The sequence below is a fragment of the Pleurodeles waltl genome, chromosome 8, assembly GCF_031143425.1.
Source record: "Pleurodeles waltl isolate 20211129_DDA chromosome 8, aPleWal1.hap1.20221129, whole genome shotgun sequence".
Taxonomy (NCBI): Eukaryota; Metazoa; Chordata; class Amphibia; order Caudata; family Salamandridae; genus Pleurodeles; species Pleurodeles waltl.
Genome location: NC_090447.1, coordinates 185,845,228 through 185,862,197, shown reverse-complemented (window position 1 = coordinate 185,862,197; position 16,970 = coordinate 185,845,228). Strand labels below are relative to the sequence as shown.

The 16,970-nt window shown below is 47.1% G+C and overlaps 1 protein-coding gene across 1 annotated transcript in view; it reads left to right on the top strand.

The window, feature by feature from the left end:
• The window catches only part of HUNK (hormonally up-regulated Neu-associated kinase), an 80,627-nt gene that overhangs the window by 3,206 nt on the left and 60,451 nt on the right, over positions 1-16,970 (top strand). The gene's annotated exons all lie outside the window — the stretch shown is intronic.

Below are 16,970 nucleotides of genomic sequence, written 5' to 3'. Positions count from 1 at the left end.
TCATGCTATGGGCAGAACTTGATAGATGATCCCAACACAAGAATCTCTGCTTGAGCTCACGTCCAACCATGGATAGTTGAAGAGAGTGGATGAAGGGCTCTTGGAGAGCTTGGGCCAGGGATAGCTCAGAGGTGCAGCTCACAGAAACAAACCCTGAAAGAACACCATGCTTGATCAGGGGGAGTAAAGTAGATTTAAAATGGGATGAGAGAAAGCACAGAAAACATATACTTCAGTGGCAACCCCAAGACAGGGAGCAAGCCTGCGATTAGTATGTGGGACAGGGCACTCCCGTGCCAGGCGTGCTCCTGCATGGCAACACCTTGACGTTTCTTAAAGGAGGGACAGAGTGGATGTTGTTAAAGGCTGGCTATAGTCCTGAGAACAACAGAAATCATAATGTTATGCTAAGCAATTTTTAAAGCACACTGTAGACCAGAAAAGGGCGCACTGGTGACATAATGTGTCATCTATCATACGTCTGTGGTTCATTCGTGCTGCACTAGGTTGCACAGAACATGGTTCTGTCCTACCAGTGACACGTGTTAACGTTTGGAAACTTCGAAGAGGCCTACTTCACTCAAACCGACAACTGCATGCATCAGCCGCCCTAACCATGGTGCAGGAATGCAGCTCACACAATTGGTACTTTGTTGAGCAGGGTGGGTGATGGCTCTGCCCCTGGGGTAATGTGAAACCTTGTGCTCGATATCAGATTTGGAAGAGAGGCGACCTCTTCTGATTCCCACGCAGAGGGAATGCCTTCCATTGATGGCTGAAACGTTCCATGCTCAGGACAGAATTTGCCACACTCTGACCAGATTGGTAAACAGAGGGGATTGGCTTTCAGCCACCATCTGCTTTGCAGAATGCAAGGACAGATGCTCCGGGTGGGGGGCTGCGCACTGGTCTCTGCAACTGTTATGTTTTGCGGAACGGAAATGCCATTTGGGAAATCTCGCATCAGTGCGCTAGGAAAGTACACAGGTAGGGCACGAATTGTGTAGCCTCCTGCCCCGCCCCCTTGTGGCAGGGAACGTCATTGTTCCATCTGGGCCTTGCCTTATAAATGTAGACCAGAACACTCTCAGGGGCGTCCTGTTTTATTTCAAGCGTGCGGTGACCACTTGTGTTTATGCGTGTTGCATTATGAAATATGGCTGAAGGGGTGAGGGGCGCAAAGTACGTGGAAACCTCCCCTCCTCTCCGAGGAAGACAGCACAGCCTGTCATTTGCGTCCGTAAAGAAGGACCCTGATCGGCAGATGGCCGCTCTTATCCAACTACGGCTGCATCCCCGAGGGATGGTTTTCCTGTTAGGATGTCGAAGTGCGTCCTGCCAACAGAGCGCTGTATAGGTATTTGATAGGACAGATTAGGACGCCGTTTAGTTACCCTTTGCATAATTTAGAACAGGCTCACCGCCTAGAGGCACTGTCCACTCCACCCACTGATTATAGAACAGCCCCCCCCCCCCGCACTGTCTTCTATCATTCTCCGACTCAGATTGTGAAGAAGAAAGCATATTCTGCTCTTTTGATAGTATTACTTCATTATTTTGTAATGTTTACACATGGCATGGTAACAGTGTCTTGAAAGAGCTTTCACCTCGTTAGTACCACTTAAAAAAATACAGAAGTATGCAACTAAAAGATGGCCAGTTAACCTTTGCGAAGGGCTTTCCATTTCACGCGACCACCCGTTGACATATTTCCGCATTGTTAGAAACCTTTGATCCGTTTGAGCTAGAAACATTTTTTTTTGTTAACAGCTATGCAGCATGATGGATTATGTGGCAAGTGCGGCAAATCCATAATTATGCGGAAACAGCGGTGCAATTTCAGTAGCCCTGACAATAGGCCATAGCTCTTCACAGGGTTGGCAACTGCCTGCCATATTCACAGACTGTGGGACCCAGCCTCCCCTCTCTTTCCTTACCCATTACCCTCCAGGGCCGGAGGACACGACTCCTTCATTTACATATAAAATACAACACTCCCGCCTTCTTCCTTCCAAGCTCATGGTAAACAATGCTTTGTACTTAGACTACCTACTTCAGTAACGCTCGAGCCCCTATTATGCTCCGAGTGACCTGCCAACCACTCCTCTGCACCCCCCCCCCCCACTGCCTACCTTACTCTCATCTCATATTGCACATCACCGCCTTAGTGTCACCATGGAAACAGGATGCAACAGCAAGGCAGCACGGGCACGCGCAGCCAGTCCCCACTGCCTCGGCTCACATGCGCCCTTCGCCATCTCGAGCACAGTTGACATTTAGTGTTCATTCCACCAGGCTGAACTCCCGTGCAGCAATATTTTGTAACGTTGCTGCAAAGCCCCTGCCATCTCCTAGCAATAAATAATCCACTGATAATGGGGATATTCTGTACAGGCAAATCTCATTTGTTGGTGCACAAAGGCACAAGTTGCCAAGTGCCAATTTGGGTGTGCACTGGAAGCTCACATATGTTCAGGAGCGTTTCCCTCAAGCTGTGCGACTACCAAATAGTTACTACATTGTAGACATGCGTTGAATGTGCAGTGTGCTTGCATAGCAGTTGCTTTGGCACTCTCCGAGTGAGATGTTCATCTTGTACATACCAACACGTGCGGCAGAACGCCTACTCTTCTTTTTTTGTGAATCGTGTGCAGTTTGCGCATGCGTATGTTATCACTTTTAGTGGAAATTGACTTACACGACACCTAGAGCCACTGGAAAACGCGACTGTGTGGCCCCGGTGTTATTCCATAAAAATATGAGTTTGCCACACTCGCCGCATGACCTGTCATTTTCTGCCGCATGACCGGTCTTCTTCTGCATAACCTACTTCTAGCTCAAAGGGCTAAACTGCTACGGACATTGCTCGGCTGCAACGCTTTACCAAAGTTAACTGGTCACCTTCAGAAGTTGATGGCATCAGTCAGGCATAACTGCTGCATGGCCCCTTGCCGTGTGATACAGTCATCCCACCTCATTAATTTGAAGGGTCGACATTTTGCAGATTTATCAACACAGAACAGGCATGGCCTCTTGTGAGCACTGATTGGAAATAACATTTAGGCACAGGCCCCATGCAACGTGTGGCACTCACTCAATTCCGATTTGTCAACCACTAGCGCCGCGCATGCTGCAATTTTAAAGCCACACTTTTTAAACCCACCGGTGCCAGAATGCCTACCTAGTCCGAATGACTTGGCTATGAAGGGCTGGTTTCACTCATGATTGGGGGTACTTGTTAGCGAGCTTTATGAGTTCACAGTATGTACCTCTGCCGGGGAACTGCCTGGTCCTTCAATCTTTAAAAAAAAAAAAACGCATTGGCCCTAAGTAAACATATTTTCTTGGTCACCAAAAGCACATGCCCGCTGCATGCAGTAGCGAGAGGAAGACAAATATGAATGGCACATTAACAGAGCAGTGGGTGAAGAGGGCAGCTGAAAGCTCCCGCGGATGTGTCTTAGGTATACTTTTAGTAACATCAAACGATCTTGCTAAAGGCCAGCCTTTGCAGGAATACACTTGTCATGCTGATTACATCACTGCAGACTCTAACCAACAAGTCGTCGACTAAGCCACCCATTTCCAGAGTGCTGTTGGGAATGATGCCCCCCGTCTGAAGTCCGAATCTGAGTAACACATTAGATTAAATGCCTGATGCCTGGAGGCATCGATGAGACAAAGTACACTGAGGCTGCCCTTTAAATGCTCTGTTTAAAGGGGTCGATGCAATCTCTGGTGTAAGCACGAAATCTGCACAGAGACGTCGTTCCACTCTCGGGGCCAGTTGCTTTGATTCAGAAATGCTTTCCTTTTGTTAACGAATCCGCTGCATGAGTCAGACGTAAAAATAGATCTGAAAGGAAGTTGTGCCCGCAGGCGCTAATGTCGAATGCGTAGGCAGTGCCCCCCTTTGAGATACTCGAACAAGATGCGCCTGCTCCGCTCTCAAGGCCCGGAGGTGGTGTCATCTGGAGCGAGCCATGGCCGTGGAGCAACATGCATGACATCCATGATCCATGCATGTTCTGGACACAGGCTGTCTGAGCGAGGGACTGATAATTTCACACCCTTCTGAGTTGCGAATAATGCACACCCTTCTGAGTTGCAGATAATGCACACCCTTCTGTGTTGTTGCATATCCTCCTGTGTTACAAATAATGCACATTCGTATGCGTTGCAGATACTGTACGTACCTCTGTGTTGCATATGATGCATATCCTTCTGTGTTACAGGTAATGCACTTTCGCCTCTGTTGCAGATAATGCACACCCTTCTGTGTTGCTGCATATCCTTCTGTGTTGCAGATAATGTACATTTGTATGTGTTGCAGATACTTTACATCCTTTTGTGTTGCAGATAATGCACACCCTTCTGTGTTGCAGATAATGCACACCCTTTTGTGCTGCAGATAATGCACATCCTTCTGTGTTGCATATAATGCATATCCTTCGGTCTTGCAGGTAATGCACACTGGTCTCTGTTGCAGACAATGCACTTCTTTCTGTGTTGCAGATAATGCATATCTTTCTGTGTTGCAAATAATGCACACCCTTCTGTGTTGCAGATAATGCATATCCTTCTGTGTTGGAGGTAATGCACATTCATCTCGGTTGCAGATAATGCACATCCTTCTGTGTTGCACATAATGTACACCCCTCCGTGTTGCAGATAATGCACACCCCTCTGTGCTGTAGATAATGCACACCCATCTGTGTTGAAGATAATGCACACTCCTCTCTATTGCAGATAATGCTCACCCTGCAGTGTAGCAGATAATGCACACTTCTCTGCCTTGTTGATAATGCACACCCTTCTGTGTTGCAGATAATACACACCCTTCTGTGTTGCAGATAAAATGAAGTCTGTTGCCGATGCTGTATACTCATCTTTGTGGAGATAAAAGACACCCTGCTGTGTTGCAAGTAATGCGCACCCATCTTTGCTGCAGCTAGCACACAGTTTTCTTTGTTTCAGGTAGAAAATAGCTTTCTGTGTTGCAGATATTACACACTGTCTGTTGCATATAATAAATACCGCTTTGTACTGCATATAGAGAATGCCTTTCAGGACTGAAGGTGATGCACACCTTTTTGTGTTGCAGATAAAGCGTAATCTTCAGTGGGTTCATAATACACTACCTAATGTCATGTGTATAAAACATGACATTCAGTGAGGTCGTACTGCATACACTTTTGAATTGCAGATAAAGCATAGCCTTCAGTAGGTCCTTAATGCATTATCCTCATGTGTTGCACATATACCATAACATCCAGTGAGGCCATAATGCATACCCTTTTTATTGAAGATACAGCATAACCTCTAGTGGGGCTATTATGCACACCCTTCTGTGTTGCTGATAAAGCATAACTTCCATTGGCGCCATAATGCATACCCTTTTGTATTGCAGAGAAAGAGTAACATCAAGTGAGACCATAAGGCATAGCCTTCTGTGTTGCAGTTAAATAAGCATAACCATCAGTGGGTCCGTTGAACATACACCTGTGAGTTGCAGATAAAGCAGAACCTCAAGTGGGTCCAGAAAGGATACCCTTCTGTGTTACAGCTAGAGCATGACCTTCAGTGGGTCTATAATGCATACCAGTCTGTGTGGCATATAAAATATAATCTCCAGTGGGGCCATAATGCTTACCGTTCTGTGTTGCATATAAAGTATAATCTCCAGTCGGGCCCCTTATGCACACTCTTCTGTGTTGCATATAAAACATAACCTCCAGTGTGGCAATAATGCATGCTCTTTTGTGTTGCAGATAAAGCATAACATCCAGTGAGGCCATAATGCGTAGCATTTCGTGTTGCAGATAAAGCATAACACTCAGTAGATCCATAATGCATACCATTTGTGTTGCAGATGAAGCATAACCTCAAGTGGGGCCATAACTATACGCTTCTGTGTTGCAGGTAAAGCATAACCCTCAGTGGGGCCATTATGCACAATCTCCTGTATTAAAGATGAAGCCTCCTGTTGGGCCATAATGCGTACCCTTTTGTGTTGCAGATATAACATAACATCCAATGAGGCCAAAATGCATAGCCGTCCGTGTTGCAGATCATGCATAATCTTCAGTGGGTCCATAATGCATACCTTTCATGTTGCAGATAAAGAACTACCTCAAGTAGGGCCGTAAGGCATACTCTTCTGTGTTGCATATAAAACATAATCTCCAGTGGGCCCAGAATGCACACCCTTCTGTGTTTCAGATAAAGCACCCCTTCTGTGTTGCGAGCAGTGGGGTAAATCCAGTGTTAGCACTTCTTACCAGCCATTTACAAGCACTTGATTGTGTGTGTGTGGGGGGGTGTAGTTCAACCAATATAGTGTTCAAGATGACTGGGCTTCTGGTCTGGAAAGTTTAGGACTGACTCGAGTCTTAGCCTCAGCTCATATTGCGTGGAGACCACAGGCAGTCAGGAGAGGTAGGTTTGACGTCTTTTTTGGACTCTGACGACTCTGTTTTGAGGTGTTAGATGGGAGACAAGGGTGCTTCAGACGGTGGATCATTGGACACGAATGTGTGTCCCACATAGCCCTCCACGTCTCTTGTGTTTATGAGGCTTGATGGCAAGCAAGTTCAGCAGGACCTTAGGCGCCTGGAAGAAGACATTGGTTGGAGGGGTGCTTGCGGACCACTGGATATATGGATGGTGGCCCTTCCATAAGACCTTGTGAACAATGGTCAGTGTTTTGATATGAGTTCTCTCTTCTGTTCCCAACCGATCAGGACATTCAGTGCTGGGGTGATGTGGTCTGAGAGGCTGAAAGAAGCTTAATCGTTCCACAGAGAAAACACAAATCTCTGATTCTCGTAAACGACACTGTTTTGGGGAAACATGCACAGTGCTTTGTTGCAGAGATTATAGAACATTGTAAACATATAGGTTGTTCTTTGTTTTACACATAAGAAACTAAATATACGCGATCAATGTGTGTTTCCTCTGGGCCACATGAACTGAAATTCTGCACTGGTGAGAAGATCCGTCACTCTACCCCCACCACATCTCACCAATAAAGGGCAAGGATGCGATGGCTGTGACTGACATTGTTTACAGTACGCATAACAAAATATTTAAAAAAATTGAGTCATAACTTCAAGTGCCAATTTTTAAATTAATATTTTCAAAACTCTGCAGACTGCTCCATCTCCGTGGCGTGTATTCCCTCCTCCCCAGCCTCTAATGCAACAAGCATTGGCAAAGCCAAAGTATGGCTCTCATTTTGAGTCATGAATTAAATATTTTAAAAAAAGCCTACAGCTGTGACAAAACAGAAACAAATTGCCTTTCTGTACATAATGCAACGCTGTGATAAAGAAAATAGATCATTGTACTTCCGAGATGTAAAGTAGTCCATCATGCATTCCAATGTAAACACGCGAGGCGGAATGATACCTCGAATGTCAGTGGCACGGCCTGTGAGAGCATTACTCCTAAGGGTTGAGCCAGAGCCGTCAATATGTCTAGTTTAAATAATTGTATTCAGTGGTCTTGCAGACAGAGGCGCAATCACGCCAGACTAAAAAAAATGTCTGCCGGACTCCCCACCTAAGCGGAGTGCAGCCCCTGGGGGAAACGTAAGCTTGGTCCTTTCAGAAATGAATGACATTTAGAAAATAATGGAGTGCTGGTGAAAAGTGGGAGGCTTCGGGGGAGATGGCGAGGGCGGATATTTGGGCCCCAGAGAGGAGAGCGGAGCGCTCTCTCTCGGACGGCGCCTCTCCTTGACTGAACCCCTGCGCGCCCGCTGCTCGCCGAGGCCAGCTCTGCTCCATCACGCAGGTGCACCGGGCGGGAGCGGCTAAAATTAGCGCCGAGCGCCGAGGTGCGGCTATTCATAGACGTGCCCTTTCGATGGAGAGCTGCTGTTTTTAGAGCGCCGTCACAGGCGCCGACACGCTCCCGCGCTCATATTTGTGTAAAAGCGAAAAAAGTCCTTCACCGCAAAGGCGCAGAAACCGAAATAGGCTCCCGGTGAGGTGGAGAGCGTGAGCGGCTCATTCTCCTCACCCGGGGACGTTAATGAGCTGCCTCCTCAGCTGTCAGGACGGGGAAAACACAGCGAGCGTCGATGCTCTTACTGTTGGAAATGTAATGTTTGCCTTCTCTCTCCCCCACCCCCGCCCCTCTCTTTCCCGCCTCGCTGTTTTCATTCTCTCTCGCTCGACAAAGACGGGCTGTTAATACTCCTTTGTAGGTACAATGGATCTGTGATCATTGCTTAGGGAGCAGGGGGAAATCCTAGTTCAGTGGTGCCCAACTGGGGTCCAAGCGCCAAGATAGCTTCATTGGGTCGTGGGCGCTTTATAAATGCTGGTCAGGGCCAGCAAGGTCCAACCCAGGACTTATTCGAGTTGGAGTCTACAAACGGGTACAACATCGAGCATAGACTTTTGAAGAATATTTTATAACATGGTTCACCTTCTCGCGCGCTCTGTGGACCAAGTAGGAAATACTCTTAGGCCCATTTGTATGAATTGAATGTGTGTGAGTGCGCACAAATTCACAGATATCTGTTAAACTAGGACAATACATGGATCTTATTTGGTCCTGAAGAAAGCCACACAACCTGTATGGGCAAAAAAGTGGCTGAAACATGTAAACCCCCTTCTGATGCTGGGACTACAGGTCCTCATAAGCATCACATCAGTTTTTAATCATGCCGGAGACCTTTGAATAAAGGAAAGCAATAGAAGTACTCAATAAGCATTTTTTAATCTTAAGATCCCATTCCTCACTAAAAGCTCCCTTTTGTTTCTCAGGGTTGAGCACGTCCAGAAATGGAAGGAGGCTGGGTGAGGGCGCTGTGTTGAAGCACACAATCAGAGAATGCAATAGTGAAAGTCTTTTTTTAAAAACAAAGGCATGTCTAGAGAGAATCAGAGACAGATAGGAGATTGTCTCCCCTTGTGTGTTATATTACATATTTAGAAGTCGAGACATTCCTTCTCGACCTCTACCCCTTTTTTGGATTGTGTCATAAATTCAAGATACCCACTGACCATCTACATTAGTTCAGTTTGCCTCCATTGCATGTACATGTGTATAATGTGATATTCCTGAAAATGTGACATGAATCCATTTGGGCTCAACCTATGCGTAGAGCTTGAGCACTGATAGCTGTGAGCTCAGCCTGTGCCTAGAGCTTGAGCACTGATAGCAGTGGGCTCCACCTGTGCCTAGAGCTTGAACACTGATAGCTGTGAGCTCAGCCTGTGCGTAGAGCTTGAGCACTGATAGCTGTGGGCTCAGCCTGTGCCTAGAGCTTGAGCACTGATAGCTGTGGGCTCAGCCTGTGCCTAGAGCTTGAGCACTGATAGCTGTGGGCTCAGCTTGTGCCTGGTGTTTGCACACCGATAGCTGTGGGCTCAGCCTGTGCCTAGAGCTTGAGCATTGATCGCTGTGGGCTCAGCCTGTGCCTAGAGCTTGAGCACTGATAGCTGTGGGCTCAGTCTGTGCCTAGAGCTTGAGCACTGATAGCTGTGAGATCAGCCTGTGCCTAGAGCTTGACCACTGATAAATGTGGGCTCACCCTGTGCCTAGAGCTTGAGCACTGATAGCTGTCGGCTCAGCCTGTGCCTAGAGCTTGAGCACTGATAGCTGTGGGCTCAGCCTGTCCCTAGAGCTTGAGCACTGATAGCTGTGGGCTCAGCCTGTGCCTAGAGCTTGAGCACTGATAGCTGTGGGCTCACCCTGTGCCTAGAGATTGAGCACTGATAGCTGTCGGCTCACCCTGTGCCTAGAGCTTGAGCACTGATAGCTGTGGGCTCAGCCTGTCCCTAGAGCTTGAACACTGATAGCTGTGGGCTCAGCCTGTGCCTAGAGGTTGAGCACTGGTAGCTGTGGGCTCAGCCTGTGCCTAGAGCTTGAGCACTGATAGATATGGGCTCAGCCTGTGCCTGGTGTTTGATGGGATTCATTATCTAACAATGGTTTGAGATGAACATAGTTTGGGGTTCAGCTTGTGGCGTCATGGGTGTGCATAAGCCATTCAGTGTCTGACACAGGTTTGCGGTGTGCTTTATTTATGGGTTATTTTCTAACAATGGTTTGGGGTGTGCTTTGTTTTGATTTCATCTTCTAACATGGGGTAGGTGTGTGCATTGTATTGGTTTCAGCTTCTAACACTGGCTTGGGTTGTTTTAGACTCAACTTCATTTGTGGGTTACGGGTGCACATTGTTTCAGCTTCAGCTTCTACCACTGGCTTTGGTTGCACATTGTTTAGTTTTCAGCTTGTGCATGGGTTAGGCGTGCACTTTGCTTCGGTTTCCACTGTTAACACTATCTTGGGTTGCACATTGTTTAGTTTTCAGCTTGTGCATGGGTTAGGGGTGCGCTTTGTTTCGATTTCAGCTGCTAACACTAGATTGGATTGCACAGTGTTTCTGATGGTTCAGATGTGGTAGGGGTGCACGTGTTATTGATTTCAGATGCTAACACTGGCTTTTGTTGCTCATTGTTTCGGGTTCAGTTTGTGGCATGGGTGGTGGGAGCACACTGTTTCAGTTCCGTATTGGTTCAGGAATGGGAGGTAAACATTGTTTTGAATTCAGCTTCAGACATGGGTTAGGGGTTGCTTCGGTGTCAGTTAGCGGCATAGGTTAGGGGAGCACATTGTTTCAGTTTCAGCTTGTGGCTTGGGTGAGAGATACACATTGTTTTGGTTCCAGCTCGTGGCACGGGTTAGGGTACCCATTATTCCAGTTTCAGCTTGGTCAAAGGTTAAGAGTACACATTGTTTCGGTTTCAGCTGCTAACACTGTCTTGGATTGCACATTGTTTCAGGTTCTAGTTTGTGGCATAGGTTAGGGGTGCACATTGTTTCGGTTCTAGCTTGTTGCATGTTTTAGGGGTGCACATTGTTTCGGTTTCAATATATGCATGGGTTAGGGGTGCACATTGTTTTGGTTCTAGCTTGTGGGATGGGTTAGGGGTGCACATTGTTTCAGTTTCAGATTATGCATGGGTTAGGGGTTCACATTGTTTCAGTTTCAGCTTGTAGCATGGGTTAGGGGTGCACATTGTTTTGGTTTTAGCTTGTGGCATGGATTAGGGGTGCACACAGTTTCTGTTTCAGCTTATGCATGGGTTAGGGGTGCACATTGTTTCGGTTCTAGCTTGTTGCATGTTTTAGGAGCGCACATTGTATCAGCTTTAATTTATGCATGGGTTAGGGGTGCACATTGTTTTGGTTCTAGCTTGTGGTATGGGTTAGGGGTGCACATTGTTTCAGTGTCAGATTATGCATGGGTTAGGGGTTCATATTGTTTCGGTTCTAGCTTGTTGCATGTTTTAGGGGTGCACATTGTTTCGGTTTTAATTAATGCATGGGTTAGGGGTGCAAATTGTTTTGGTTCTAGCTTGTGGGATGGGTTGGGGTGCACATTGTTTCAGTTTCAGATTATGCATGGGTTAGGGGTTCACATTGTTTCGGTTTCAGCTTGTAGCATGGGTTAGGGGTGCACATTGTTTCGGTTTTACCTTGCGCCATTGATTAGGGGTGCACACTGTTTCGGTTTCAGTTTATGCATGGGTTAGGTTCTAGCTAGTTGCATGTTTTAGGGGTGCACATTGTTTCGGTTTTCATTTATGAATGGGTTGGGGTTCACATTGTTTCGGTTTCAGCTTGTAGCATGGGTTAGGGGTGCACATTGTTTCGGTTTCAGCTTGTGGCATGGATTAGGGGTGCACACTGTTTCGGTTTCAGCTTATGCATGGGTTAGGGGTGCACATTGTTTCGGTTTCAGTTTAGGCATGGGTTAGGGGTGCACATTGTTTTGGTTTCAGTTTATGCATGGGTTAGGGGTGCACATTGTTTCAGTTTCAGTTTATGCATGGGTTAGGGGTACACATTGTTTCGGTTTCAGCTTGTGGCATGGATTAGGGGTGCGCACTGTTTCGGTTTCAGCTTATGCATGGGTTAGGGGTGCACATTGTTTCGGTTTCAGTTTAGGCATGGGTTAGGGGTGCACATTGTTTTGGTTTCAGTTTATGCATGGGTTAGGGGTGCACATTGTTTCAGTTTCAGTTTATGCATGGGTTAGGGGTACACATTGTTTCGGTTTCAGCTTGTGGCATGGATTAGGGGTGCGCACTGTTTCGGTTTCAGCTTATGCATGGGTTAGGGGTGCACATTGTTTCGGTTTCAGTTTAGGCATGGGTTAGGGGTGCACATTGTTTTGGTTTCAGTTTATGCATGGGTTAGGGGTGCACATTGTTTCGGTTCTAGCTTGTAGCATGGGTTAGGGGTGCACATTGTTTCGGTTTCAGTTTGTGGCATGGATTGGGGTGCACACTGTTTCGGTTTCAGCTATGCATGGGTTAGGGGTGCACATTGTTTCAGTTTCAGCTTGTAGCATGGGTTAGGGGTGCACATTGTTTTGGTTTTAGCTTGTGGCATGGATTAGGGGTGCACACAGTTTCTGTTTCAGCTTATGCATGGGTTAGGGGTGCACATTGTTTCGGTTCTAGCTTGTTGCATGTTTTAGGAGCGCACATTGTATCAGCTTTAATTTATGCATGGGTTAGGGGTGCACATTGTTTTGGTTCTAGCTTGTGGTATGGGTTAGGGGTGCACATTGTTTCAGTTTCAGATTATGCATGGGTTAGGGGTTCATATTGTTTCGGTTCTAGCTTGTTGCATGTTTTAGGGGTGCACATTGTTTCGGTTTTAATTAATGCATGGGTTAGGGGTGCAAATTGTTTTGGTTCTAGCTTGTGGGATGGGTTGGGGTGCACATTGTTTCAGTTTCAGATTATGCATGGGTTAGGGGTTCACATTGTTTCGGTTTCAGCTTGTAGCATGGGTTAGGGGTGCACATTGTTTCGGTTTTACCTTGCGCCATTGATTAGGGGTGCACACTGTTTCGGTTTCAGTTTATGCATGGGTTAGGTTCTAGCTAGTTGCATGTTTTAGGGGTGCACATTGTTTCGGTTTTCATTTATGAATGGGTTGGGGTTCACATTGTTTCGGTTTCAGCTTGTAGCATGGGTTAGGGGTGCACATTGTTTCGGTTTCAGCTTGTGGCATGGATTAGGGGTGCACACTGTTTCGGTTTCAGCTTATGCATGGGTTAGGGGTGCACATTGTTTCGGTTTCAGTTTAGGCATGGGTTAGGGGTGCACATTGTTTTGGTTTCAGTTTATGCATGGGTTAGGGGTGCACATTGTTTCAGTTTCAGTTTATGCATGGGTTAGGGGTACACATTGTTTCGGTTTCAGCTTGTGGCATGGATTAGGGGTGCGCACTGTTTCGGTTTCAGCTTATGCATGGGTTAGGGGTGCACATTGTTTCGGTTTCAGTTTAGGCATGGGTTAGGGGTGCACATTGTTTTGGTTTCAGTTTATGCATGGGTTAGGGGTGCACATTGTTTCGGTTCTAGCTTGTAGCATGGGTTAGGGGTGCACATTGTTTCGGTTTCAGTTTGTGGCATGGATTGGGGTGCACACTGTTTCGGTTTCAGCTATGCATGGGTTAGGGGTGCACATTGTTTCAGTTTCAGTTTGTAGCATTGGTTAGGGGTGCACATTGTTTCAGTTTCAGTTTGTAGCATGGGTTAGGGGTGCACATTGTTTCTGTTTCAGCTTGTAGCATCATGGGTTGGGGTGCACATTGTTTCAGTTTCAGTTTATGCATGGGCTAGGGGTGCACATTGTTTCTGTTTCAGTTTATGCATGTGTAAGGGGTGCACCCAAGATCGGTTTTACCATATGGCATCGGTTGAGGTACACATTGCTTCAGTTTCAGCTGATGCCTGGTTTAGGGGTGCACATTGTTTCGGTTTCAGTTTGTGGCATGGGTGTGAGTTACACATTGCTTCAGTTTCAGCTGATGCCTGGTTTAGGGGTGCACATTGTTTCGGTTTCAGCTTGTGGCATGGGTGTGAGTTACACATTGCTTCAGTTTCAGCCTGTGCATGGGTGTAAAGTACACATTGTTTTGGTTCCAGCTTCTGTGTGGGTTAGGGGTGCACATGGTTCAGGCTGCGGCGTGTGTATGGGTTAGGGTTGCACTTCCTTTCGGTTTCAGCATGAAGTACAGGGGGTTTTGGGCGCCGTTTCCGCCCCAGGCCTGGTCTGCTGGTGGACATGGTTTGGTTATCTGCTCAGGGCTCGCTTTGCTGTACTGTTGAAGCGGTCCTCACAGCTCCTTGCAGTGTGCAGGGGCAGGAGCGCGTAGCGCGGCTGCCATGGCAACACCCGCTGCATGGCTGAAGAGCAGCTTTCAGACTAGTTTTGAAAGAAGCTTCTCGCTGCTGTCATGGGCACAGGGCACTGTTGCAGCACCGAGCACAGCTTGGCACCGGTGTGGGAGAAGTGGGGGTCTCTGGGGGTGTAAACAGTGTGCAGTAGCATTCTTAACAGATTAATATCGGAATTAGAGTCGCGCGGAAGGTAACAGTAAAATGGGTAATATTCTTTATGCATGGAACCGCGTGGCTCAGTATCCTCAGGACGTGTGACCTATACTCCTGCATGGATGAATTGTCAAAATACCTGTTGCCACCTTACTTCCTCCAATTCTGAACATCTTCCTTCAGTAGGCAGGCCGTGTTTACCTTCCACTTGCAAAGGAGGCAGCCATGGGAGCACTTTGTGAAATCGTAAGACTTTAAGTAAATGTCTCACTTGGGGGAAGCCCTACCTGCTGGGCCCAAACATTAGGTGTTGTTTTATTAAAGGTATGATTATTCTTCTTCCAATAATTTTGGTATTTATAGCCAGGCTGCCTCTATGTTGTAAACATTTCCTCGAAAGTGCCTCTGATGGATTACAAAAATACTCCTGCCCTGTGTGCTTCTAAGAATTGGACAATGCAGCCTTAATTATGAGCCTATTTATAGTAGGGGAGTGGGAAGGTGTGGGAGTGGTGGTTGTTCATACTGTTTATAAGCCACGCGGGAGCAGCGTGGGACTGCTAGCAATCCACTTTCTGGATGGTTGTAGTAGCGGGGACTAACAAGCCGTGCAGCGCTGACACCCTGAAACACAAGGCAGCGTGCAGGCGCTGCACCAGGCTATCTGCATGCCTTGCTAGTCTCCATTTTACTTACAGTGCAGCTTTGATGGGTTGAAATGCAAGGATAGCTGCAAAAGTTGCTGCGATCTGTCTGCACTTCTTACCTCAACTGTCATGCAGTATTGAAAACTTGGTCACACAGGCCGAAGTACACGCGCTGCATCGCACTGTCTGTGTGTCTCACCTGACTCCATTTCACCTACAGTGTTGCACTGAAGGCTTGAAATGCAAAGATATGTGCATGCACTGCACAGAGCTGTCTGCGCTTCTGAGCTATCTCCATTTTAGCTGCCAAGCAGCACTGATGGCTTGATAACACAACTCTGTGTACAGGCTCTGCACTGGGCTGTCTGCGTGCTTCACCTGCCTCCATTTTACCTACTGTGCAGCATTGATGCCTTGAAATGCGAGGCTGTGTATGTTCGCTGCATCATGCTGTCTGCGTGCTTCACCTGCCTCCACCTTACCTACCTTGCAGCATTGATGGGCTGAAATGCAAGGCTATGTGCATGCCCTGCACCAGGCTGTCTGCATGCTTCAGCTGCCTCCTCTTTACCTACCTTGCAGCATTGATGGCTTGAAATGCAAGGCTACATGCATGCGCTGCACCTGCTGTCTGCATGCTTCACCTGCTTCCACTTTACCCACCAGTAGCATTGATGGCTTGAAATGCAAGGGTACGTGCATGCGCTGCACCTGCTGTCTGCATGCTTCACCTGCTTCCACTTTACCCACCAGTAGCATTGATGGCTTGAAATGCAAGGGTACGTGCATGCGCTGCACAGGGCTGTCTGCATGCTTCACCTGCCATTTTACCTACAGTACAGCATTGATGGCTTGAAATGTAAGGCTATGTTCATGCGCTGCACCTGCTGTCTGCATGCTTCACCTGCCATTTTACGTGCCATACAGCATTGATGGCTTGACAAGCATGTGTGCACCGGGCTGTATGTGTCACCCTCCTGCCTCCATTTTAGCAGCCATGCAGTTGTGAAGGTTTGAAACGCAATACTATGCGCACACCCTTCACCAAGTCTGTGCTTCTTACCTGTGTACATTTTAGCTACCATGTTGCACTGACGGCTTAGCACAATGGTAGATGAATGCGCGGCACCGGGCTGGCTGCGTGGCTATCCTGTCTCCACTTTAGCACGCACTTACCTCATTCTTTGCACTCTGATATTGTCCAGTGACCTCTGCTAAAACAAGGCCTATTTTAAGGGGGTCTAGAGCATGAAACTTTGTGCACGAGGAGGTGTCCTCTGTTTGACATTTTATTTGCGAGTGAGTCTGTTTGATTCTCAACAGATGTACGCATGTATGAAGTCAACTTCTTCGGTCCCATAACAGGAAGGGTGAGCTTTATGACATCTGCTGCACCGAGGCTATGCCTGCAGCCCCCGCCCCCCACAAAGAAAGACATGAAGTGGACAACCAAGTACACAAATTGCACCCTCCCCAACCCAAAAATACCTCCAACAATCGCCCAGACCGCCCAGAAGAAATACTGCAGAACTTGTGTTTTGACTTTGCTCTTCCTGTGATTTATAATCCTTCTGCAGTGAATGTGCTATGTGTGAATTCCTTAAACACAAGCAGCTCCTCCCTGCTCTGCCTAGAACTTATATTTACTGCAGTGTCCTTGTGAGTATTTATTGAAGATATTGGCAGTTTACCATCTCAAACCTGGCATTTGTGTGCACATTGTAAGTTGGGTGCCATTAAAAGCATCAATCAAATTCCTTCCGTCCTAAAATCTTGGCCAGACTAGTTGCTCTTAATCTTTTCTGCTTGGTTACTTAGTGCTTCTGATAGGATGGAGATTTGACTTTCCTGTGGTATTTTAATTTGAACAACATATTTAATCATGAGCTGGTGCTGCACTAAAGGCAGGAGGCCCAGTACCGCCAAAACGCGACTGAGATTGCTGGCAT